The sequence below is a fragment of the Haemorhous mexicanus genome, chromosome 31, assembly GCF_027477595.1.
Source record: "Haemorhous mexicanus isolate bHaeMex1 chromosome 31, bHaeMex1.pri, whole genome shotgun sequence".
Taxonomy (NCBI): Eukaryota; Metazoa; Chordata; class Aves; order Passeriformes; family Fringillidae; genus Haemorhous; species Haemorhous mexicanus.
In genome coordinates, this window is record NC_082371.1 from 102,686 (window position 1) to 129,447 (window position 26,762).

The window sequence follows — 26,762 nt, forward strand, 5'->3', positions numbered from 1 at the left end:
GGATGCCTACGAGAGTGAAGCTGGCATTAGTGCCAAGTCAGGCTGCTTTGGCAGTGCCAAGTACCCCCTGCAAACTGGCACGAAGAACCTGGGCTGGTGAGTATTGTTTACCTGGAAAAGGGCTGGCGGATTTGTTCCGGGTCCCTCTGGCCCGGAAGTGCCGGCTGGTTCCTGAAATTTGGGTATGCGCGGGATGCCTACCAGAGCCAAGCTGGCACCCGTGCCAATTCAGGCTGTTTTGGCAATGCCTAGTACCTCCTGCAAACTGACCCCTAGATCTTGGCCTGGTGAGTTGTGTTTACCTGGGAAAATGGGCGGCGTTTGTGTTTGGTGGCCTGTTGCCCGGAGTGGCCGGCTGGCTCCTGAATTTCGGCATTGCGCAGGGACCCTCCATGAGCCAAGCTGGCACCAGTGCCATGTCAGGCTGGTTTGACAGTTCCAAGTAGCTCTTGCTAACTGACACCAAGATCCTGGCCTGGTGAGTTGTGTTTACCTGGGAAAATGGGTGGCGCTTGTGTTTGGGGGCCTGTGGGCCAGCGTGGCAGTCTGGCTCCTGAAATTCAGCATTGCGCAGGATGCCTCCCATACTCAAGCTCCACCAGCACCATGTCAGGCTGGTTTGACAGTGCGAAGTACGTCCTGCAAACTGACACTAAGAACCTGGGATGGTGAGTATTGTTAACCTGGGAAAAGGGTCAGCGTTTTTGTTCAGGGGCCTGGGGTCCAGAGTGGCTGGCTGGCTCCTGAAATTCGGCATTGCGTAGGATGCGTGCGAGAGTGAAGCTGGCACCAGTGCCAAGTCAGGCTGGTTTGGCAGTGCCAAGTACATCCTGCAAACTGGCACGAAGAACCTGGGCTGGTGAGTATTGTTTACCTGGGAAAAGGGTCAGCGTTTCTGTTCAGGGGCCTGGGGTCCAGAGTGGCTGGCTGGCTCCTGAATTGCGGCATTGCACAGGATGTCTACGAGAGTGAAGCTGGCACCAGTGCCAAGTCAGGCTGTTATGACAGTGCCAAGAACCTTCTGCAAACTGAAACCAAGAACTTGGGCTTTTGAGTATTGTTTTGCAGGGAAAATGGCCGGTGGATTTGTTCTGGGGCCCTGTGGTCCAGAGTGGCCGGCTGGCTCCCGAAATTCGGCAATGCGCGGGATGCCTACCAGAGCCAAGCTGGCACCCATGCCAAGTCAGGCTGGTTTGACAGTTCCAAGTAGCTCTTGCAAACTGAAACAAAGAACCTGGGTTGGTGACTTTTGTTTGGCAGGGAAAAGGGACGGTGTTGGTGTTCAGGGGCCTGTTGGCAAGAGTGGCCGTCTGGCTCCTGAAATTCGGCATTGCGCAGGTTGCCTATGAGAGTGAAGCTGGCAGCAGTGCTAAGTTAGGCTGGTTTACAGTTACAAGTACCTCCTGATAACTGACACCTAGATCCTGGGCTGGTGAGTTGTGTTTACCTGGGAAAATGGGTGGCGTTTGTGTTTGGGGGCCTTTGGGCCAGCGTGGCAGTCTGGCTCCGGAAATTCGGCATTGCGCAGGATGCCTCCCATACTCAAACTGCCACCAGCACCATGTCAGGCTGGTTTGACAGTGCGAAGTACCTCCTGCAAACTGACACTAAGAACCTGGGATGGTGAGTATTGTTTACCTGGGAAAAGGGTCAGCGTTTCTGTTCAGGGGCCTGGGGTCCAGAGTGGCTGGCTGGCTTCTCCTGAAATTCGGCATTGCACAGGATGTCTACAAGAGTGAAGCTGGCACCAGTGCCAAGTCAGGCTGGTTTGACAGTGACAAGTAGCTCTTGCAAACTGAGACGAAGAACCTGGGATGGTGAGTATTGTTTTGCTGGGAAAATGGCTAGCATTTGTGTTAGGTAGCCTGTGGTCCAGAGTGGCCGTATGGCTCCTGAATTTCGGCATTGCGCAGGATGCCTACGAGAGTGAAGCTGGCACCAGTACCAAGTCATTCTGTTTTGGCAATGCTAAGTACATCCTGCAAACTGGCACGAAGAACCTGGGCTGGTGAGTATTGTTTACCTGGGAAAAGGGTCAGCGTTTCTGTTCAGGGGCCTGGGGTCCAGAATGGCTGGCTGGCTCCTGAATTTTGGCATTGCGCAGGATGTCTACGAGAGTGAAGCTGGCACCAGTGCCAAGTCAGGCTGGTATGACAGTGACAAGAACCTTCTGCAAACTGGCAACTAGAACTTGGGCTTTTGAGTATTGTTTAGCAGGGAAAATGGCCAGCGTTTGTGTTAAGGCCTGTGGTCCAGAGTGGCTGGCTGGCTCCTGAAATTCGGCATTGTGCAGGCTGCCAACCAGAGCCAAGCTGGCACCAACACCAAGTCAGGCTGGTTTGACAGTTCCAAGTAGCTGCTGCAAACTGAAACGAAGAACCTGGTTTGGTGACTTTATTTTGGCAGGGAAAAGGGACGGTGTTGGTGTTCAGGGGCCTGTTGGCAAGAGTGGCCGTCTGGCTCCTTAAATTCGGCATTGCGCAGGATGCCTACGAGAGTGAAGCTGGCAGCAGAGCTAAGTCAGTCTGGTTTGACAGTTCCAAGTAGCTCTTGCAAACTGAGACGAAGAACCGGAGCTGGTGAGTATTGTTTTGCTGGGAAAATGGCTGGCATTTGTGTTAGGTAGCCTGTGGTCCAGAGTGGCCGTATGGCTCCTGAATTTCGGCACTGCGCAGGATGCCTACGAGACTGAAGCTGGCACCAGTACCAAGTCAGTCTGGTTTGGCAGTGCCAAGTACATCCTGCAAACTGGCACGAAGAACCTGGGCTGGTGAGTATTGTTTACCTGGGAAAAGGGTCAGCGTTTCTGTTCAGGGGCCTGGGGTCCAGAATGGCTGGCTGGCTCCTGAAATTTGGCAATGCGCGGGATGCCTACCAGAGCCAAGCTGGCACCCGTGCCAATTCAGGCTGTTTTGGCAGGGCCTAGTACCTCCTGCAAACTGACCTCTAGATCTTGGCCTGGTGAGTTGTGTTTACCTGGGAAAATGGGCGGCGTTTGTGTTTGGTGGCCTGTTGCCCGGAGTGGCCGGCTGGCTCCTGAAATTCGGCATTGCGCAGGATGCCAACCAGAGCCAAGCTGGCACCAACACCAAGTCAGGCTGGATTGACAGTTCCAAGTAGCTGCTGCAAACTGAAACGAAGAACCTGGTTTGGTGACTTTAGTTTGGCAGGGAAAAGGGACGGTGTTGGTGTTCAGGGGCCTGTTGGCAAGAGTGGCCGTCTGGCTCCTTAAATTCGGCATTGCGCAGGATGCCTACGAGAGTGAAGCTGGCAGCAGAGCTAAGTCAGTCTGGTTTGACAGTTCCAAGTAGCTCTTGCAAACTGAGACGAAGAACCGGAGCTGGTGAGTATTGTTTTGCTGGGAAAATGGCTGGCATTTGTGTTAGGTAGCCTCTGGTCCAGAGTGGCCGTATGGCTCCTGAATTTCGGCACTGCGCAGGATGCCTACGAGACTGAAGCTGGCACCAGTACCAAGTCAGTCTGGTTTGGCAGTGCCAAGTACATCCTGCAAACTGGCACGAAGAACCTGGGCTGGTGAGTATTGTTTACCTGGGAAAAGGGTCAGCGTTTCTGTTCAGGGGCCTGGGGTCCAGAATGGCTGGCTGGCTCCTGAATTTTGGCATTGCGCAGGATGTCTACGAGAGTGAAGCTGGCACCAGTGCCAAGTCAGGCTGGTATGACAGTGACAAGAACCTTCTGCAAACTGGCAACTAGAACTTGGGCTTTTGAGTATTGTTTAGCAGGGAAAATGGCCGGCATTTGTGTTAAGGCCTGTGGTCCAGAGTGGCTGGCTGGCTCCTGAAATTCGGCATTGCGCAGGATGCCAACCAGAGCAAAGCTGGCACCAGCACCAAGTCAGGCTGGTTTGACAATGGCAAGTAAATCCTGCTAACTGACTCCAAGAACCTGGGCTGGTGAGTATTGTTTACCTGGGAAAATGGGGGGCGTTTGTGTTCGGTGGACTGTGGTCCAGAGTGGCCGTATGGCTCCTGAATTTCAGCATTGCGCAGGATGCCTACGTGACTGAAACTGGCACTAGTGCCAAGTCAGGCTGGTTTGGCAGTGCTAAGTACCCCCTGCAAACTGAAACCAAAGACCTTGGTTGGTGAGTATTGTTTACCTGGGAAAAGGACCGGCTTATTTGTTCCTGGGCCCTGTGGCCCGGAAGTGCCGGCTGGCTCCTGAAATTCGGCAATGCGCGGGATGCCTACCCGAGCCAGGCTGTCACCCATGCCAAGTCAGGCTGTTTTGACAATTCCAAGTACCTCCTGCAAACTGAAACCAAGAACCTGGGTTGTTGACTTTTGTTTGGCAGGGAAAATGGACGGTGTTGGTGTTCAGGGGCCTGTTGGCCAGAGTGGCCGTCTGGCTCCTGAAATTTGGCATTGCGCAGGATGTCTACGAGAGTGAAGCTCTTACCAGTGCCAAGTCAGGCTGCTTTGGCAGTGCCAAGTACCCCCTGCAAACTGGCACGAAGAACCTGGGCTGCTGAGTATTGTTTACCTGCAAAAGGGCCAGCGGATTTGTTCCGGGTCCCTCCGGCCCGGAAGTGCCGGCTGGCTCCTGAAATTCGGCCATGCGCGGGATGCTTACCAGAGCCAAGCTGGCACCCGTGCCAATTCAGGCTGTTTTGGCAGTGCCTAGTACCTCCTGCAAACTGACCCCTAGATCTTGGCCTGGTGAGTTGGGTTTACCTGGGAAAATGGGCGGCGTTTGTGTTTGGTGGCCTGTTGCCCGGAGTGGCCGTCTGGCTCCTGAATTTCGGCATTGCGCATGGACCCTCCCCGAGCCAAGCTGGCACCAGTGCCATGTCAGGCTGGTTTGACAGTTCCAAGTAGCTCTTGCTAACTGACACCAAGATCCTGGCCTGGTGAGTTGTGTTTACCTGGGAAAATGGGTGGCGTTTGTGTTTGGGGGCCTGTGGGCCAGCGTGGCAGTCTGGCTCCTGAAATTCGGCATTGCGCAGGATGCCTCCCATACTCAAGCTCCACCAGCGCCCTGTCAGGCTGGTTTGACAGTGCGAAGTACCTCCTGCAAACTGACACTAAGAAACTGGGATGGTGAGTATTGTTTACCTGGGAAAAGGGTCAGCGTTTTTGTTCAGGGGCCTGGGGTCCAGAGCGGCTGGCTGGCGCCTGAAATTCGGCATTGCGCAGGATGCCTACGAGAGTGAAGCTGGCACCATTGCCAAGTCAGGCTGGTTTGACAGTGACAAGAACCTTCTGCAAACTGGCACAAAGAACTTGAGCTTTTGAGTATTGTTTACCTGGGAAAATGGCTGGCGTTTGTGTTCGGGGCCTGAGGTCCAGAGTGGCCAGCTGGCTCCTGAATTTCAGCATTGCGCAGGATGCCAACCAGAGCCAAACTGGCACCAGCACCAAGTCAGGCTGGTTTGACAATGGCAAGTACATCCTGCTAACTGACTCCAAGAACCTGGGCTGGTGAGTATTGTTTACCTGGGAAAATGGGGGGCGTTTGTGTTCGGTAGCCTGTGGTCCGGAGTGGCCGTATGGCTCCTGAAATTCGGCATTGCGCAGGATGTCTACGAGAGTGAAGCTGGCACTAGTGCCAAGTCAGGCTGGTTTGGCAGTGCCACGTACCCCCTTCAAACTGGCACAAAGACCTGGGCTGGTGAGTATTGTTTACCTGGAAAAGGGCCGGCGGATTTGTTCCGGGGCCCTGTGGCCCGGAATTGGCGGCTGGCTCCTGAAATTCGGCATTGTGCGGGATGCCTACAAGAGCCAAGCAGGCATCCATGACAAGTCAGGCTGTTTTGACAATTCCAAGTACCTCCTGCAAACTGAATCCAAAGACCTTTGTTGGTGAGTATTGTTTACCTGGGAAAAGGGTCAGCGTTTTTGTTCAGAGGCCTGGGGTCCAGAGTGGCCGGCTGCCTCCTGAATTTCAGCATTGCGCAGGGACTCTCCACGAGCCAAGCTGGCACCAGTGCCATGCCAGGCTGGTTTGACAGTTCCAAGTAGCTCTTGCTAACTGACACCAAGATCCGGGCCTGGTGAGTTGTGTTTACCTGGGAAAATGGGTGGCGTTTCTGTTTGGGGGCCTGTGGGCCAGCGTGGCAGTCTGGCTCCTGAAATTCGGCATTGCGCAGGATGCCTCCCATACTCAAGCTACCACCAGCACCATGTCAGGCTGGTTTGACAGTGCGAAGTACCTCCTGCAAACTGACACTAAGAAACTGGGATGGTGAGTATTGTTTACCTGGGAAAAGGGTCAGCGTTTTTGTTCAGGGGCCTGGGGTCCAGAGTGGCTGGCTGGCTTCTCCTGAAATTCGGCATTGCGCAGGATGCGTGCGAGAGTGAAACTGGCACCAGTGCCATGTCAGGCTGGTTTGGCAGTGCCAAGTACATTCTGCAAACTGAAACCAAAGACCTTGGTTGGTGAGTATTGTTTACCTGGGAAAAGGACCGGCTTATTTGTTCCTGGGCCCTGTGGCCCAGTAGTGCCGGCTGGCTCCTGAAATTCGGCAATGCGCGGGATGCCTACCAGAGCCAAGCCGGCACCCATGCCAAGTCAGGCTGTTTTGACAATTCCAAGTACCTCCTGCAAACTGAAACCAAGAACCTGGGTTGTTGACTTTTGTTTGGCAGGGAAAAGGGACGGTGTTGGTGTTCAGGGGCCTGTTGGCCAGAGTGGCCGTCTGGCTCCTGAAATTCGGCATTGCGCAGGATGCCTACGAGAGTGAAGCTGGCAGCAGAGCTAAGTCAGTCTGGTTTGACAGTTCCAAGTAGCTCTTGCAAACTGAGACGAAGAACCGGAGCTGGTGAGTATTGTTTTGCTGGGAAAATGGCCGGCGTTTGTGTTAGGTAGCCTGTTGGCCAGAGTGGCCGTATGGCTCCTGAATTTCGGCATTGCGCAGGATGTCTACGAGAGTGAAGCTCTTACCAGTGCCAAGTCAGGCTGCTTTGGCAGTGCCAAGTACCCCCTGCAAACTGGCACGAAGAACCTGGGCTGGTGAGTATTGTTTACCTGCAAAAGGGCTGGCGGATTTGTTCCGGGTCCCTCTGGCCCGGAATTGGCGGCTGGCTCCTGAAATTCGGCATTGTGCGGGATGCCTACAAGAGCCAAGCAGGCATCCATGACAAGTCAGGCTGTTTTGACAATTCCAAGTACCTCCTGCAAACTGAATCCAAAGACCTTTGTTGGTGAGTATTGTTTACCTGGGAAAAGGGTCAGCGTTTTTGTTCAGAGGCCTGGGGTCCAGAGTGGCCGGCTGCCTCCTGAATTTCAGCATTGCGCAGGGACCCTCCACGAGCCAAGCTGGCACCAGTGCCATGTCAGGCTGGTTTGGCAGTGCCAATTACATCCTGCAAACTGGCACGAAGAACCTGGGCTGGTGAGTATTGTTTACCTGGAAAAGGGCCGGCGGATTTTTTCCGGGGCCCTGTGGCCTGAAAGTGCCGGCTGGCTCCTGAAATTCGGCAATGCGCGGGATGCCTACCAGAGTGAAGCTGGCACCCATGCCAATTCAGGCTGTTTTGGCAGTGCCTAGTACCTCCTGAAAACTGACACTAAGAACCTGGGCTGGTGAGTATTGTTTACCTGGGAAAAGGGTCAGCTTTTTACTTCAGGGGCCTGTGGTCCAGAGTGGTTAACTGGTTCCTGAAATTCGGCATTGCGCAGGATGCCTGCGAGAGTGAAGGTGGCAACAGCACCAAGTCACGCTGGTTTGATAGTACCAAGTACATCCTGCAAACTGAAACCAAGGACATTATTTGGTGAGTATTGTTGACCTGGGAAAATGGCCGACATTTTTGTTCGGTGGCCTGTGGTCCAGAGTGGCGGTATGGCTCCTGAAATTCGGCATTGCGCAGGATGCCTACTAGAGTGAAGCTTGCTCCAGCGCCAAGTCAGGCTGATTTGACAGTGCCAAGAACCTTCTGGAAATTGGCACCAAGAACCTGGGCTGGTGAGTATTGTTTTACCTGGGAAAATGGCCGGCGTTTGTGTTTGAGGACCTGTGGCCCTGAGTGGCCGGCTGTCTCCTGAAATTCGGTATTGTGAAGCGTGCCTCCCAGAGCCAAGCTGGTACCAGCGCCAAGTCAGGCTGGTTTGACAGTTCCAAGCAGCTCTTTCAAACTGACACCAAGACCTGGGCTTGTGTGTATTGTTTACCTGGGAAAATGGCTGGCGTTTGTGTTCGGTGGCATGTGGCCCGGAGTGGCCGTATGGCTCCTGAATTTTGGCATTGCGCAGGATGCCTATGAGAGTGAAGCTGGCACCAGCACCAAGTCAGGCTGGTTGGGCAGTGCCAAGTACCCCCTGCAAACTGGCACGAAGAACCTGGGCTGCTGAGTATTGTTTACCTGCAAAAGGGCCAGCGGATTTGTTCCGGGGCCCTCTGGCCCAGAAGTGCCTGCTGGCTCCTGAAATTCGGCCATGCGCGGGATGCCTACCAGAGCCAAGCTGGCACCCGTGCCAATTCAGGCTGTTTTGGCAGGGCCTAGTACCTCCTGCAAACTGACCCCTAGATCTTGGCCTGGTGAGTTGTGTTTACCTGGGAAAATGGGCGGCGTTTGTGTTTGGTGGCCTGTTGCCCGGAGTGGCCAGCTGGCTCCTGAATTTCGGGATTGTGCAGGGACCCTCCATGAGCCAAGCTGGCACCAGTGCCATGTCAGGCTGGTTTGACAGTTCCAAGTAGCTCTTGCAAACTGACACCAAGATCCTGGGCTGGTGAGTTGTGTTTACCTGGGAAAATGGGTGGCGTTTGTGTTTGGGGGCCTGTGGGCCAGCGTGGCAGTCTGGCTCCTGAAATTCAGCATTGCGCAGGATGCCTCCCATACACAAGCTGCCACCAGCACCATGTCAGGCTGGTGTGACAGTGCAAAGTACCTCCTGCAAACTGACACTAAGAACATGGGCTGGTGAGTATTGTTTACCTGGGAAAAGGGTCAGCGTTTTTGTTCAGGGACGTGGGGTCCAGAGTAGCTGGCTGCCTCCTGAAATTCGGCATTGCGCAGGATGCCTGCGAGAGTGAAACTGGCACCAGCGCCAAGTCAGGCTGGTATGACAGTGCCAAGTACAGCCTGCAAACTGAGACGAAGAACCTGGGCTGGTGAGTATTGTTTACCTGGGAAAATGGCTGGCGTTTGTGTTCGGTGGCCTGTGGTCCAGAGTGGCCGTATGGCTCCTGAATTTCGGCATTGCCCAGGATGCCTATGAGAGTGAAGCTGGCACCAGCACCAAGTCAGGCTGGTTGGGCAGTGCAAAGTACCCCCTGCAAACTGGCACGAAGAACCTGGGCTGGTGAGTATTGTTTACCTGCAAAAGGGCCGGCGAATTTGTTCCGGGGCCCTGTGGCCCGGACGTGCCGGCTGGCTCCTGAAATTTGGCAATGCGCGGGATGCCTACCAGAGCCAAGCTGGCACCCGTGCCAATTCAGGCTGTTTTGGCAGGGCCTAGTACCTCCTGCAAACTGACCCCTAGATCTTGGCCTGGTGAGTTGTGTTTACCTGGGAAAATGGGCGGCGTTTGTGTTTGGTGGCCTGTTGCCCGGAGTGGCCGGCTGGCTCCTGAATTTCGGCATTGCACAGGGACCCTCCACGAGCCAAGCTGGCACCAGTGCCATGTCAGGCTGGTTTGACAGTTCCAAGTAGCTCTTGCAAACTGGCACGAAGATCCTGGGCTGGTAGGTTGTGTTTACCTGGGAAAATGGGTGGTGTTTGTGTTTGGGGGCCTGTGGGCCAGCGTGGCAGTCTGGCTCCTGAAATTCAGCATTGCGTAGGATGCCTCCCATACACAAGCTGCCACCAGCACCATGTCAGGCTGGTGTGACAGTGCGAAGTACCTCCTGCAAACTGACACTAAGAACCTGGGCTGGTGAGTATTGTTTACCTGGGAAAAGGATCAGCGTTTTTGTTCAGGGGCCTAGGGTCCAGAGTGGCTGGCTGCCTCCTGAAATTCGGCATTGCGCAGGATGCCTGCTAGAGTGAAGCTGGCACCAGCGCCAAGTCAGGCTGGTTTGACAGTGCCAAGTACATCCTGCAAACTGAAACCAAGGTCCTTGGTTGGTGAGTATTGTTTACCTGGGAAAAGGGCCGGCGTTTGTGTTCGGTGGCCTGTGGCCCGGATTGGCCGGCTGGCTCCTGAATTTTGACATTGCGCAGGGACCCTCCGCAGGCCAAGCTGGCACCAGTGCCATGTCAGGCTGGTTTGACAGTTCCAAGTAGCTCTTGCAAACTGAGACGAAGAACCTGGGATGGTGAGTATTGTTTTGCTGGGAATTGGCCGGCGTTTGTGTTCGGTAGACTGTGGCCCGGAGTGGCCGTATGGCTCCTGAATTTCGGCATTGCGCAGGATGCCTACGAGAGTGAAGCTGGCACTAGTGCCAAGTCAGGCTGTTTTGGCAGTGCGAAGTACCCCCTGCAAACTGACACTAAGAACCTGGGATGGTGAGTATTGTTTACCTGGGAAAAGGGTCAGCGTTTTTTTCAGGGGCCTGGGGTCCAGAGTGGCTGGATGGCTCCTGAAATTCGGCATTGCGCAGGATGCCTGCGAGAGTGAAGGTGGCAAAAGCACCAAGTCAGGCTGGTTTGATAGTACCAAGTACATCCTGAAAACTGAAACCAAGGACCTTGGTTGGTGAGTATTGTTTACCTGAGAAAACGGCCGACATTTTTGTTCGGTGGCCTGTGGTCCAGAGTGGCGGTATGGCTCCTGAAATTCGGCATTGCGCAGGATGCCTACGAGAGTGAAGCTTGCACCAGTGCCAAGTCAGGCTGATTTGACAGTGCCAAGAACCTTCTGGAAATTGGCATCAAGAACCTGGGCTGGTGAGTATTGTTTTACCTGGGAAAATGGCCGGCGTTTGTGTTTGAGGACCTGTGGCCCTGAGTGGCCGGCTGTCTCCTGAAATTCGGTATTGTGAAGCGTGCCTCCCAGAGCCAAGCTGGTACCAGCGCCAAGTCAGGCTGGTTTGACAGTTCCAAGCAGCTCTTTCAAACTGACACCAAGACCTGGGCTTGTGTGTATTGTTTAGCTGGGAAAATGGCTGGCGTTTGTGTTCGGTGGCATGTGGCCCGGAGTGGCCGTATGGCTCCTGAATTTTGGCATTGCGCAGGATGCCTATGAGAGTGAAGCTGGCACCAGCACCAAGTCAGGCTGGTTGGGCAGTGCCAAGTACCCCCTGCAAACTGGCACGAAGAACCTGGGCTGGTGAGTATTGTTTACCTGCAAAAGGGCCAGCGGATTTGTTCCGGGGCCCTCTGGCCCGGAAGTGCTGGCTGGCTCCTGAAATTCGGCAATGCACGGTGTGCCTACCAGAGCCAAGCTGGCACCCATGCCAATTTAGGCTGTTTTGGCAGTGCCTAGTACCTCCTGCAAACTGATCCCTAGATCTTGGCCTGGTGAGTTGTGTTTACCTGGGAAAATGGGCGGCGTTTGTGTTTGGGGGCCTGTGGGCCAGTGTGGCAGTCTGGCTCCTGAAATTCAGCACTGCGCAGGATGCCTCCCATACACAAGCTGCCACCAGCACCATGTCAGGCTGGTTTGACAGTGCGAAGTACTTCCTGCAAACTGACACTAAGAACCTGGGCTGGTGAGTATTGTTTACCTGGGAAAAGGGTCAGCGTTTTTGTTCAGGGGGCCTGTTGGCCAGAGTGGCTGGCTGCCTCCTGAAATTTGGCATTGCGCAGGATGCCTGCTAGAGTGAAGCTGGCACAAGCGCCAAGTCAGGCTGGTTTGACAGTGCCAAGTACAGCCTGCAAACTGAAACCAAGGACCTTGGTTGGTGAGTATTGTTTACCTGGGAAAAGGGCTGGTGTCTGTGTTCGGTGGCCTGTGGCCCGGAGTGGCCGGCTGGCTCCTGAATTTCGGCATTGCGCAGGGACCCTCCCCCAGCCAAGCTGGCACCAGTGCCATGTCAGGCTGGTTTGACAGTTCCAAGTATCTCTTGCAAACTGACACCAAGAACCTGGGATGGTGAGTATTGTTTTGCTGGGAAAATGGCTGGCGTTTGTGTTCGGTAGACTGTGGCCCAGAGTGGCCGTATGGCTCCTGAATTTCGGCATTGCGCAGGATGCCTACGAGAGTGAAGCTGGCACCCATGCCAATTCAGGCTGTTTTGGCAGTGCCTAGTACCTCCTGAAAACTGACACTAAGAACCTGGGCTGGTGAGTATTGTTTACCTGGGAAAAGGGTCAGCTTTTTACTTCAGGGGCCTGTGGTCCAGAGTGGTTAACTGGTTCCTGAAATTCGGCATTGCGCAGGATGCCTGCGAGAGTGAAGGTGGCAACAGCACCAAGTCACGCTGGTTTGATAGTACCAAGTACATCCTGAAAACTGAAACCAAGGACATTATTTGGTGAGTATTGTTTACCTGGGAAAATGGCCGACATTTTTGTTCGGTGGCCTGTGGTCCAGAGTGGCGGTATGGCTCCTGAAATTCGGCATTGCGCAGGATGCCTACGAGAGTGAAGCTTGCTCCAGCGCCAAGTCAGGCTGATTTGACAGTGCCAAGAACCTTCTGGAAATTGGCACCAAGAACCTGGGCTGGTGAGTATTGTTTTACCTGGGAAAATGGCCGGCGTTTGTGTTTGAGGACCTGTGGCCCTGAGTGGCCGGCTGTCTCCTGAAATTCGGTATTGTGAAGCGTGCCTCCCAGAGCCAAGCTGGTACCAGCGCCAAGTCAGGCTGGTTTGACAGTTCCAAGCAGCTCTTTCAAACTGACACCAAGACCTGGGCTTGTGTGTATTGTTTACCTGGGAAAATGGCTGGCGTTTGTGTTCGGTGGCATGTGGCCCGGAGTGGCCGTATGGCTCCTGAATTTTGGCATTGCGCAGGATGCCTATGAGAGTGAAGCTGGCACCAGCACCAAGTCAGGCTGGTTGGGCAGTGCCAAGTACCCCCTGCAAACTGGCACGAAGAACCTGGGCTGGTGAGTATTGTTTACCTGCAAAAGGGCCAGCGGATTTGTTCCGGGGCCCTCTGGCCCGGAAGTGCCTGCTGGCTCCTGAAATTCGGCCATGCGCGGGATGCCTACCAGAGCCAAGCTGGCACCCGTGCCAATTCAGGCTGTTTTGGCAGGGCCTAGTACCTCCTGCAAACTGACCCCTAGATCCTGGCCTGGTGAGTTGTGTTTACCTGGGAAAATGGGCGGCGTTTGTGTTTGGTGGCCTGTTGCCCGGAGTGGCCAGCTGGCTCCTGAATTTCGGGATTGTGCAGGGACCCTCCATGAGCCAAGCTGGCACCAGTGCCATGTCAGGCTGGTTTGACAGTTCCAAGTAGCTCTTGCAAACTGACACCAAGATCCTGGGCTGGTGAGTTGTGTTTACCTGGGAAAATGGGTGGCGTTTGTGTTTGGGGGCCTGTGGGCCAGCGTGGCAGTCTGGCTCCTGAAATTCAGCATTGCGCAGGATGCCTCCCATACACAAGCTGCCACCAGCACCATGTCAGGCTGGTGTGACAGTGCAAAGTACCTCCTGCAAACTGACACTAAGAACATGGGCTGGTGAGTATTGTTTACCTGGGAAAAGGGTCAGCGTTTTTGTTCAGGGACGTGGGGTCCAGAGTAGCTGGCTGCCTCCTGAAATTGGGCATTGCGCAGGATGCCTGCGAGAGTGAAGCTGGCACCAGCGCCAAGTCAGGCTGGTATGACAGTGCCAAGTACAGCCTGCAAACTGAGACGAAGAACCTGGGCTGGTGAGTATTGTTTACCTGGGAAAATGGCTGGCGTTTGTGTTCGGTGGCCTGTGGTCCAGAGTGGCCGTATGGCTCCTGAATTTCGGCATTGCCCAGGATGCCTATGAGAGTGAAGCTGGCACCAGCACCAAGTCAGGCTGGTTGGGCAGTGCAAAGTACCCCCTGCAAACTGGCACGAAGAACCTGGGCTGGTGAGTATTGTTTACCTGCAAAAGGGCCGGCGAATTTGTTCCGGGGCCCTGTGGCCCGGACGTGCCGGCTGGCTCCTGAAATTTGGCAATGCGCGGGATGCCTACCAGAGCCAAGCTGGCACCCGTGCCAATTCAGGCTGTTTTGGCAGGGCCTAGTACCTCCTGCAAACTGACCTCTAGATCTTGGCCTGGTGAGTTGTGTTTACCTGGGAAAATGGGCGGCGTTTGTGTTTGGTGGCCTGTTGCCCGGAGTGGCCGGCTGGCTCCTGAATTTCGGCATTGCGCAGGGACCCTCCACGAGCCAAGCTGGCACCAGTGCCATGTCAGGCTGGTTTGACAGTTCCAAGTAGCTCTTGCAAACTGGCACGAAGATCCTGGGCTGGTAGGTTGTGTTTACCTGGGAAAATGGGTGGTGTTTGTGTTTGGGGGCCTGTGGGCCAGCGTGGCAGTCTGGCTCCTGAAATTCGGCATTGCGCAGGATGCCTGCTAGAGTGAAGCTGGCACCAGCGCCAAGTCAGGCTGGTTTGACAGTGCCAAGTACATCCTGCAAACTGAAACCAAGGTCCTTGGTTGGTGAGTATTGTTTACCTGGGAAAAGGGCCGGCGTTTGTGTTCGGTGGCCTGTGGCCCGGATTGGCCGGCTGGCTCCTGAATTTTGACATTGCGCAGGGACCCTCCGCAGGCCAAGCTGGCACCAGTGCCATGTCAGGCTGGTTTGACAGTTCCAAGTAGCTCTTGCAAACTGAGACGAAGAACCTGGGATGGTGAGTATTGTTTTGCTGGGAATTGGCCGGCGTTTGTGTTCGGTAGACTGTGGCCCGGAGTGGCCGTATGGCTCCTGAATTTCGGCATTGCGCAGGATGCCTACGAGAGTGAAGCTGGCACTAGTGCCAAGTCAGGCTGTTTTGGCAGTGCGAAGTACCCCCTGCAAACTGACACTAAGAACCTGGGATGGTGAGTATTGTTTACCTGGGAAAAGGGTCAGCGTTTTTTTCAGGGGCCTGGGGTCCAGAGTGGCTGGATGGCTCCTGAAATTCGGCATTGCGCAGGATGCCTGCGAGAGTGAAGGTGGCAACAGCACCAAGTCAGGCTGGTTTGATAGTACCAAGTACATCCTGAAAACTGAAACCAAGGACCTTGGTTGGTGAGTATTGTTTACCTGAGAAAATGGCCGACATTTTTGTTCGGTGGCCTGTGGTCCAGAGTGGCGGTATGGCTCCTGAAATTCGGCATTGCGCAGGACGCCTACGAGAGTGAAGCTTGCACCAGTGCCAAGTCAGGCTGATTTGACAGTGCCAAGAACCTTCTGGAAATTGGCATCAAGAACCTGGGCTGGTGAGTATTGTTTTACCTGGGAAAATGGCCGGCGTTTGTGTTTGAGGACCTGTGGCCCTGAGTGGCCGGCTGTCTCCTGAAATTCGGTATTGTGAAGCGTGCCTCCCAGAGCCAAGCTGGTACCAGTGCCAAGTCAGGCTGGTTTGACAGTTCCAAGCAGCTCTTTCAAACTGACAACAAGACCTGGGCTTGTGTGTATTGTTTAGCTGGGAAAATGGCTGGCGTTTGTGTTCGGTGGCATGTGGCCCGGAGTGGCCGTATGGCTCCTGAATTTTGGCATTGCGCAGGATGCCTATGAGAGTGAAGCTGGCACCAGCACCAAGTCAGGCTGGTTGGGCAGTGCCAAGTACCCCCTGCAAACTGGCACGAAGAACCTGGGCTGGTGAGTATTGTTTACCTGCAAAAGGGCCAGCGGATTTGTTCCGGGGCCCTCTGGCCCGGAAGTGCCGGCTGGCTCCTGAAATTCGGCAATGCACGGTGTGCCTACCAGAGCCAAGCTGGCACCCATGCCAATTTAGGCTGTTTTGGCAGTGCCTAGTACCTCCTGCAAACTGATCCCTAGATCTTGGCCTGGTGAGTTGTGTTTACCTGGGAAAATGGGCGGCGTTTGTGTTTGGGGGCCTGTGGGCCAGTGTGGCAGTCTGGCTCCTGAAATTCAGCACTGCGCAGGATGCCTCCCATACACAAGCTGCCACCAGCACCATGTCAGGCTGGTTTGACAGTGCGAAGTACTTCCTGCAAACTGACACTAAGAACCTGGGCTGGTGAGTATTGTTTACCTGGGAAAAGGGTCAGCGTTTTTGTTCAGGGGGCTGGGGTCCAGAGTGGCTGGCTGCCTCCTGAAATTTGGCATTGCGCAGGATGCCTGCGAGAGTGAAGCTGGCACCAGCGCCAAGTCAGGCTGGTTTGACAGTGCCAAGTACAGCCTGCATCTGAAACCAAGGACCTTGGTTGGTGAGTATTGTTTACCTGGGAAAAGGGCTGGTGTCTGTGTTCGGTGGCCTGTGGCCCGGAGTGGCCGGCTGGCTCCTGAATTTCGGCATTGCGCAGGGACCCTCCCCCAGCCAAGCTGGCACCAGTGCCATGTCAGGCTGGTTTGACAGTTCCAAGTATCTCTTGCAAACTGACACCAAGAACCTGGGATGGTGAGTATTGTTTTGCTGGGAAAATGGCTGGCGTTTGTGTTCGGTAGACTGTGGCCCAGAGTGGCCGTATGGCTCCTGAATTTCGGCATTGCACAGGATGCCTACGAGAGTGAAGCTGGCACTAGTGCCAAGTCAGGCTGGTTTGGCAGTGCGAAGTACCCCCTGCAAACTGGCAGGAAGAACCTGGGCTGGTGAGTATTATTTACCTGGGAAAAGGGTCAGCGTTTTTGTTCAGGGGCCGTGGGTCCAGAGTGGCTGGATGGCTCCAGAAATTCGGCATTGCGCTAGATGCCTGCGAGAGTGAAGCTGGCACCAGCGCCAAGTCAGGCTGGTTTGACTGTGCCAAGTACCTCCTGGAAACTGAAACCAAGGTCCTTGGTTGGTGAGTATTGTTTACCTGGGAAAATTGCCGGCGTTTGTGTTCGGTGGCCTGTTGCCCGGAGTGGCCGTATGGCTCCTGAATTTTGGCATTGCGTAGGATGCCTACGAGAGTGAAGCTGGCATCAGTGCCGAGTCAGGCTTGTTTGGCAGTGCCAAGTACCCCCTGCAAACTGGCACGAAGAACCTGGGCTGGTGAGTATTGTTTACCTGGGAAAAGGGCCAGCATTTTTGATCGGATGCCTTAGAGCCAGAGTGGCTGGCTGGCTCTTGCTATTAGGCATTGCGCACGATGCCTACCAGAGCCAAGATGGCTAACATTCCAAGTCAGGCTGGTTTTGACAATTCCAAGTACCTCCAGCAAACTAGAACCAAGAACCTGGGTTGGTTACTTTTGTTTGGCAGGGAAAGGGACGGTGTTGGTGTTCTGGGGCCTGTTGGCAAGAGTGGCCGTCTGGCTCCTGAAATTCGGCATTGCACAGAATGCCTATGAGAGTGAAGCTGGCACCAGTGCCAAGTCAGGCTGGTTTGGCAGTGCCAAGTACCCCCTGCAAACTGGCACCGAGAACCTGGGCTGGTGAGTATTGTTTACCTGCAAAAGGGCTGGCGGATTTGTTCCGGGGCCCTGTGGCCCAGAAGTGCCAGCTGGCTCCTGAAATTCGGCAATGCGTGGGATGCCTACCAGAGCCAAGCTGGCAACCATGCCAATTCAGGCTGTTTTGGCAGTGCCTAGTACCTCCTGCAAACTGACCCCTAGATCCTGGCCTGGTGAGTTGTGTTTACCTGGGAAAATGGGCGGCGTTTGTGTTTGGTGGCCTGTTGCCCGGAGTGGCCGGCTGGCTCCTGAATTTCGGCATTGCGCATGGACCCTCCCCGAGCCAAGCTGGCACCAGTGCCATGTCAGGCTGGTTTGACAGTTCCAAGTAGCTCTTGCAAACTGACATCAAGATCCTGTGCTGGTGAGTTGTGTTTACCTGGGAAAATGGGTGGCGTTTGTGTTTGGGGGCCTGTGGGCCAGCGTGGCCGTATGGCTCCTGAAATTCAGCACTGCGCAGGATGCCTCCCATACACAAGCTGCCACCAGCACCATGTCAGGCTGGTTTGACAGTGCGAAGTACCTCCTGCAAACTGACACTAAGAACCTGGGCTGGTGAGTATTGTTTACCTGGGAAAATGGGTGGCGTTTGTGTTTGCGGCCTGTGGGCCAGCGTGGCCGTATGGCTCCTGAAATTCGGCATTGCGCAGGATGCCTCCCATACACAAGCTGCCACCTGCACCATGTCAGGCTGGTTTGACAGTGCGAAGTACCTCCTGCAAACTGACACTAAGAACCTGGGCTGGTGAGTATTGTTTACCTGGGAAAAGGGTCAGCGTTTTTGTTCAGGGGCCTGGGGTCCAGAGTGGCTGGCTGGCTGCCTCCTGAAATTCGGCATTGCGCAGGATGCCTATGAGAGTGAAGCTGGCACCAGTGCCAAGTCAGGCTGGTTTGACAGTGGCAAGAACCTTCTGCAAACTGGAACGAATAATCTGGGCTGGTGAGTATTGTTTACCTGGGAAAAGGGCCAGCATTTTTGATCGGGTGCCTTTGAGCCAGAATGGCCGGCTGGCTCTTGATATTAGGCATTGCGCAGGATGCCTACCATAACCAAGATGGCAAACATGCCAAGTCAGGCTGGTTTGACAGTGGCAAGTAACTTCTGCAAACTGGCACCAAGAACCTGGGCTGGTGAGTATTGTTCACCTGGGAAAATGGCTGGCGTTTATGTTCGGTGGGCTGTTGCAAAGTGTGGCCGGCAAGCTCTAGAAATTCGGAATTGCGCAGGGTCCCTCCCAGGGCCACGCTGGCACCAGTGCCAAGTCAGGCTGGTTTGACAGTGCCAAGTACATCCTGCAAACCGACACCGAGAACCTTGGATGTTGAGTATTGTTTTGCCGGGGAAAATGGCTGGCGTTTGTGTTCGGGGGCCTGTGGTCCAGAGTGGCCGTGTGGCTCCTGAAATTCAGCATTGTGAAGCGTGCCTCTCAGAGCCAAGCTGTTTCCAGTGCCAAGTCAGGCTGGTTTGACAGTTCCAAGTACCTCCAGAAAACTGGCTCCAAGAACCTGGACTTCTGAGTAAAGTTTACCTGGGAAAATGGCCGGCGTTTGGGTTTGGTGGGCTGTGGCCTGGAGTGGGTGACTGGCTCCTAAATTTCGGCATTGCGCAGGGTCCCTCCCAGAGCCAAGCTGGCACCAGCGCCATGTCAGGCTGGTTTGACAGTTCCAAGTAGCTCTTGCAAACTGACACCAAGACCTTAGTTGGTGAGTATTGTTTACCTGGAAAAATGGCTGGCGTTTGTGTTCGGTGGCCTGTCGCCCGGAGTGGCCATATGGCTCCTGAGTTTCGGCATTGCGCAGGATGTGTGCGAGAGTGAAGTGGGCACCAGCACCGAGTCACGCTGGTTTGGCAGTGCCAAGTAGCTCTTGCAAACTGAGACGAAGAACCTGAGCTGGTGAGTATTGTTTTGCTGGGTAAATGGCCGGCGTTTGTGTTCGGTAGACTGTGGTCCGGAGAGGCCGTATGGCTCCTGAATTTCGGCATTGCGCAGGATGCCTACGAGAGTGAAGCTGGCACCAGTGCCAAGTCAGGCTGGTTTGACAGTTCCAAGTACCTCCTGCAAACTAGAACCAAGAACCTGGGTTGGTGACTTTTGTTTGGCAGGGAAAAGGGACGGTGTTGGTGTTCTGGGGCCTGTTGGCAAGAGTGGCCATCTGGCTCCTGAAATTCGGCATTGCGCAGGATGCCTATGAGAGTGAAGCTGGCACCAGTGCCAAGTCAGGCTGGTTTGACAGTTCCAAGTACCTCCTGCAAACTAGAACCAAGAACCTGGGTTGGTGACTTTTGTTTGGCAGGGAAAAGGGACGGTGTTGGTGTTCTGGGGCCTGTTGGCAAGAGTGGCCATCTGGCTCCTGAAATTCGGCATTGCGCAGGATGCCTATGAGAGTGAAGCTGGCACCAGTGCTAAGTCAGGCTGGTTTGACAGTGCCAAGAACCCCCTGCAAACTGGCATCAAGAACCTGGGCTGGTGAGTATTGTTTACCTGGGAAAATGGGTGGCGTTTGTGTTTGGGGGCCTGTGGGCCAGCGTGGCCGTATGGCTCCTGAAATTCGGCATTGCGCAGGATGCCTCCCATGCACAAGCTGCCACCAGCACCATGTCAGGCTGGTTTGACAGTGCGAAGTACCTCCTGTAAACTGACACTAAGAACCTGGGCTGGTGAGTATTGTTTACCTGGGAAAATGGGTGGCGTTTGTGTTTGGGGGCCTGTGGGCCAGCGTGGCCGTATGGCTCCTGAAATTCGGCATTGCGCAGGATGCCTCCCATACACAAGCTGCCACCAGCACCATGTCAGGCTGGTTTGACAGTGCGAAGTACCTCCTGCAAACTGACACTAAGAACCTGGGCTGGTGAGTATTGTTTACCTGGGAAAAGGGTCAGCATTTTTGTTCAGGGGCCTGTGGCCCGGAGTGGCTGGCTGCCTCCTGAAATTCGGCATTGCGCAGGATGCCTATGAGAGTGAAGCTGGCACCAGTGCCAAGTCAGGCTGGTTTGACAGTGGCAAGAACCTTCTGCAAACTGGAACGAATAATCTGGGCTGGTGAGTATTGTTTACCTGGGAAAAGGGCCAGCATTTTTGATCGGGTGCCTTTGAGCCAGAATGGCCGGCTGGCTCTTGATATTAGGCATTGCGCAGGATGCCTACCATAACCAAGATGGCAAACATGCCAAGTCAGGCTGGTTTGACAGTGGCAAGTAACTTCTGCAAACTGGCACCAAGAACCTGGGCTGGTGAGTATTGTTCACCTGGGAAAATGGCTGGCGGATTTGTTCCCTGTGGCCCTGTGGCCCGGAAGTGCCGGCTGGCTCCTGAAATTCAGCAATGCGCAGGGTCCCTCCCAGGGCCACGCTGGCACCAGTGCCAAGTCAGGCTGGTTTGACAGTTCCAAGTACCTCCAGATAACTGGCTCCAATAACCTGGACTTTTGAGTAAAGTTTACCTGGGAAAATGGCCGGCGTTTGGGTTTGGTGGGCTGTGGCCTGGAGTGGGTGACTGGCTCCTAAATTTCGGCATTGCGCAGGGTCCCTTCCAGAGCCAAGCTGGCACCAGCGCCATGTCAGGCTGGTTTGACAGTGCCAAGTACATCCTGCAAACCGACACCGAGAACCTTGGACGGTGAGTATTGTTTTGCCGGGGAAAATGGCCGGCGTTTGTTTTCGGGGGCCTGTGGTCCAGAGTGGCCGTATGGCTCCTTAAATTCAGCATTGTGAAGCGTGCCTCCCAGAGCCAAGCTGTTTCCAGTGCCAAGTCAGGCTGGTTTGACAATTCCAAGTACCTCCTGCAAAGTGGCACCAAGAACCTAGGCTTTTGAGTATTGTTTACCTGGGAAAATGGACGGCGTTTGGGTTTGGTGGGCTGTGGCCTTGAGTGGCCGACTGGCTCCTGAAATTCGGCATTGCGCAGGGTCCCTCCCAGAGTCAAGCTGGCACCAGTGCCATGTCAGGCTGGTTTGACAGTTCCAAGTAGCTCTTGCAAACTGACACCAAGACCTTAGTTGGTGAGTATTGTTTACCTGGAAAAATGGCTGGCGTTTGTGTTCGGTGGCCTGTCGCCCGGAGTGGCAGTATGGCTCCTGAGTTTCGGCATTGCGCAGGATGTGTGCGAGAGTGAAGCGGGCACCAGCACCGAGTCACGCTGGTTTGGCAGTGCCAAGTAGCTCTTGCAAACTGAGACGAAGAACCTGAGCTGGTGAGTATTGTTTTGCTGGGAAAATGGCTGGCGTTTGTGTTCGGTAGACTGTGGTCCGGAGAGGCCGTATGGCTCCTGAAATTCAGCATTGCGCAGGATGCCTACGAGAGTGAAGCTGGCACCAACACCAAGTCAGGCTGGTTTGGCAGTGCCAAGTACCCCCTGCAAACTGGCACAAAGAACCTTGGCTGGTGAGTATTGTTCACCTGGGAAAATGGCTGGCGTTTATTTTCGGTGGGCTGTTGCCAGGTGTGGCCGGCAGGCTCTAGAAATTCGGAATTGCGCAGGGTCCTTCCCAGGGCCACGCTGGCACCAGTGCCAAGTCAGGCTGGTTTGACAGTGCCAAGTACATCCTGCAAACCGACACTGAGAACCTTGGACGTTGAGTATTGTTTTGCCGGGGAAAATGGCTGGTGTTTGTGTTCGGGGGCCTGTGGTCCAGAGTGGCCGTGTGGCTCCTGAAATTCAGCATTGCGCAGGATGCCTACGAGAGTGAAGCTGTTACCTGTGCCAAGTCAGGCTGGTTTGGCAGTGCCAAGTACCCCCTGCAAACTGGCACGAAGAACCTGGGCTGGTGAGTATTGTTTACCTGGGAAAAGGGCCAGCATTTTGATCGGATGCCTTTGAGCCAGAGTGTCTGGCTGGCTCTTGCTATTAGGCATTGCGCAGGATGCCTACCACAGCCAAGATGGCAAACATGCCAAGTCAGGCTGGTTTGACAGTGGCAAGTAACGTCTGCAAACTGGCACCAAGAACCTGGGCTGGTGAGTATTGTTTAGCTGGGAAAATGGCCGGCATCTGTGTTCGGGGCCTGTCGGCCCGGAGTGGCCGTATGGCTCCTGAAATTCAGCATTGCGCAGGATGCCTACGAGAGTGAAGCTGGCACCAGTGCCAAGTCAGGCTGGTTTGGCAGTGCCAAGTACCCCCTGCAAACTGGCACCAAGAACCTGGGCTGGTGACTATTGTTTACCTGCAAAAGGGCTGGCGGATTTGTTCCCTGTGGCCCTGTGGCCCGGAAGTGCCGGCTGGCTCCTGAAATTCGGCAATGCGCGGGATGCCTACCAGAGCCAAGCTGGCACCCATGCCAATTTAGGCTGGTTTTGACAATTCCAAGTACCTGGGGAAATGGCTGGCGTTTGTTTTCGGTGGGCTGTTGCAAGGTGTGGCCGGCTGGCTCCAGAAATTCGGAATTGCGCAGGGTCCCACCCAGAGCCAAGCTGGCACCAGCGCCAAGTCAGGCGGTTTGACAGTGCCAAGTACCCCCTGTAAACTGACACCAAGAACCTTGGTTGGTGAGTATTGTTTACCGGGAAAAATGGCTGGTGATTGTGTTTGGGGGCCTGTGGTCCAGAGTGGCTGACTGGCTCCTGAAATTCGGCATTGCACAGGATGCCTGCACGTGTTAAGCTGGCACCAGTGCCAAGTCAGGCTGGTTTGGCAGTGCCAAGAATCTTCTGGAAACTGGCACGAAGAACCTGGGCTGGTGAGTATTGTTTACCTGTAAAAGTGCCGGCGGATTTGTTCCCAGGCCCTGTGGCCTGAAAGTGCCGGCTGGCTCCTGAAATTCGGCCTTGCGCGGGATGCCTACGAGATCCAAGCTTGCACCCATGCTAAGTCAGGCTGTTTTGACAACTCCAAGTACCTCCTGCCAACTGAAACCAAGGACCTGGGTTGGTGACTTTTGTTTGGCAGGGAAAAGGGACGGTGTTGGTGTTCAGGGGCCTGTCGGCCCGGTGTGGCCGTCTGGCTCCTGAAATTCGGCATTGCGCAGGATGCCTACGAGAGTGAAGCTGGCACCAGTGCCAGGTCAGGCTGGTTTGACAGAGCCAAGTACCCCCTGCAAACTGGTGTGAAGAACCTGGGCTGGTGAGTATTGTTTACCTGGGAAAAGGGCCAGCTGGCTGTCCCTTTTTGATCGGGTGTCTTTGAGCCAGAGTGGCCGGCTGGCTCTTGATATTAGGCATTGCGCAGGATGCCTACCAGAGCCAAGATGGCAAACATGCCAAGTCAGGCTGGTTTGACAGTGGCAGGTAACTTCTGCAAACTGGCACCAAGAACCTGGGCTGGTGAGTATGGTTTACCTGCGAAAATGGGCTGCGTTTGTGTTCGGTGGGCTGTTGCAAGGTTTGGTCGGCTGGCTCCCGAAATTCGGCATCGCGCTTGGTCCCTCCCAGGGTCAAGCTGGCACCAGTGCCAAGTCAGGCTGGTTTTCACAGTTCCAAGTACCTCCTGCAAACTGAAACCAAGAACCCGTGCTGGTGACTTCTGGTTGGCTGGGTAAAGGGACGGTGTTGGTGTTCTGGGGCCTGTGGTCTGGAGTGGCCGTATGGATCCTGAAATTCAGCTTTGCAGAGGATGCCTAGGCAAGTCAAGCTGGCACCAGTGCCAAGTCAGGCTGGTATGACAGTTCCAAGTACCTCCAGAAAACTGGCAACAAGAACCTGGGCTTTCGAGTATTGTTTACCTGGGAAAATAGGCGGTGTTTGTGTTGGTGGGCCTGTGGCCCGGAGTGGCCGGCTGGCTCCTGAAATTCGGCATTGTGCAGGGTCCCACCCAGAGCCAAGCTGGCACCAGCGCTAAATCAGGCGGTTAGACATTGCCAAGTACCTCCTGCAAACTGAAACCAAGAACCTTGGTTGGTGAGTATTGTTTACCTGGGAAAATGGCCGGCGTTTGTGTTTGGGGGTTTTTGGCCCAGAGTGGCCGGGTGGCTCCTGAAATTCAGCATTGCGCAGGGTCCCTCCCAGAGCCAAGCTGGCACCAGTGCCATGTCAGGCTGGTTTGACAGTTCCAAGTAGCTCTTGCAAACTGACACCAAGACCTTAGTTGGTGAGTATTGTTTACCTGGAAAAATGGCTGGCGTTTGTGTTCGGTGGCCTGTCGCCCGGAGTGGCAGTATGGCTCCTGAGTTTCGGCATTGCGCAGGATGTGTGCGAGAGTGAAGCGGGCACCAGCACCGAGTCACGCTGGTTTGGCAGTGCCAAGTAGCTCTTGCAAACTGAGACGATGAACCTGAGCTGGTGAGTATTGTTTTGCTGGGAAAATGGCTGGCGTTTGTGTTCGGTAGACTGTGGTCCGGAGAGGCCGTATGGCTCCTGAATTTCGGCATTGCGCATGATGCCTACGAGAGTGAAGCTGGCACCAGTGCCAAGTCAGGCTGGTTTGGCAGTGCCAAGTACCCCCTGAAAACTGGCACAAAGAACCTCGGCTGGTGAGTATTGTTCACCTGGGAAAATGGCTGGCGTTTATTTTCGGTGGGCTGTTGCCAGGTGTGGCCGGCAGGCTCTAGAAATTCGGAATTGCGCAGGGTCCTTCCCAGGGCCACGCTGGCACCAGTGCCAAGTCAGGCTGGTTTGACAGTGCCAAGTACATCCTGCAAACCGACACTGAGAACCTTGGACGTTGAGTATTGTTTTGCCGGGGAAAATGGCTGGCGTTTGTGTTCGGGGGCCTGTGGTCCAGAGTGGCCGTGTGGCTCCTGAAATTCAGCATTGCGCAGGATGCCTACGAGAGTGAAGCTGTTACCTGTGCCAAGTCAGGCTGGTTTGGCAGTGCCAAGTACCCCCTGCAAACTGGCACGAAGAACCTGGGCTGGTGAGTATTGTTTACCTGGGAAAAGGGCCAGCATTTTGATCGGATGCCTTTGAGCCAGAGTGTCTGGCTGGCTCTTGCTATTAGGCATTGCGCAGGATGCCTACCACAGCCAAGATGGCAAACATGCCAAGTCAGGCTGGTTTGACAGTGGCAAGTAACGTCTGCAAACTGGCACCAAGAACCTGGGCTGGTGAGTATTGTTTAGCTGGGAAAATGGCCGGCATCTGTGTTCGGGGCCTGTCGGCCCGGAGTGGCCGTATGGCTCCTGAAATTCAGCATTGCGCAGGATGCCTACGAGAGTGAAGCTGGCACCAACACCAAGTCAGGCTGGTTTGGCAGTGCCAAGTACCCCCTGCAAACTGGCACCAAGAACCTGGGCTGGTGACTATTGTTTACCTGCAAAAGGGCTGGCGGATTTGTTCCCTGTGGCCCTGTGGCCCGGAAGTGCCGGCTGGCTCCTGAAATTCGGCAATGCGCGGGATGCCTACCAGAGCCAAGCTGGCACCCATGCCAATTTAGGCTGGTTTTGACAATTCCAAGTACCTGGGGAAATGGCTGGCGTTTGTTTTCGGTGGGCTGTTGCAAGGTGTGGCCGGCTGGCTCCAGAAATTCGGAATTGCGCAGGGTCCCACCCAGAGCCAAGCTGGCACCAGCGCCAAGTCAGGCGGTTTGACAGTGCCAAGTACCCCCTGTAAACTGACACCAAGAACCTTGGTTGGTGAGTATTGTTTACCGGGAAAAATGGCTGGTGATTGTGTTTGGGGGCCTGTGGTCCAGAGTGGCTGACTGGCTCCTGAAATTCGGCATTGCACAGGATGCCTGCACGTGTTAAGCTGGCACCAGTGCCAAGTCAGGCTGGTTTGGCAGTGCCAAGAATCTTCTGGAAACTGGCACGAAGAACCTGGGCTGGTGAGTATTGTTTACCTGTAAAAGTGCCGGCGGATTTGTTCCCAGGCCCTGTGGCCTGAAAGTGCCGGCTGGCTCCTGAAATTCGGCCTTGCGCGGGATGCCTACGAGATCCAAGCTTGCACCCATGCTAAGTCAGGCTGTTTTGACAACTCCAAGTACCTCCTGCCAACTGAAACCAAGGACCTGGGTTGGTGACTTTTGTTTGGCAGGGAAAAGGGACGGTGTTGGTGTTCAGGGGCCTGTCGGCCCGGTGTGGCCGTCTGGCTCCTGAAATTCGGCATTGCGCAGGATGCCTACGAGAGTGAAGCTGGCACCAGTGCCAGGTCAGGCTGGTTTGACAGAGCCAAGTACCCCCTGCAAACTGGTGTGAAGAACCTGGGCTGGTGAGTATTGTTTACCTGGGAAAAGGGCCAGCTGGCTGTCCCTTTTTGATCGGGTGTCTTTGAGCCAGAGTGGCCGGCTGGCTCTTGATATTAGGCATTGCGCAGGATGCCTACCAGAGCCAAGATGGCAAACATGCCAAGTCAGGCTGGTTTGACAGTGGCAGGTAACTTCTGCAAACTGGCACCAAGAACCTGGGCTGGTGAGTATGGTTTACCTGCGAAAATGGGCTGCGTTTGTGTTCGGTGGGCTGTTGCAAGGTTTGGCCGGCTGGCTCCCGAAATTCGGCATCGCGCTTGGTCCCTCCCAGGGTCAAGCTGGCACCAGTGCCAAGTCAGGCTGGTTTTCACAGTTCCAAGTACCTCCTGCAAACTGAAACCAAGAACCC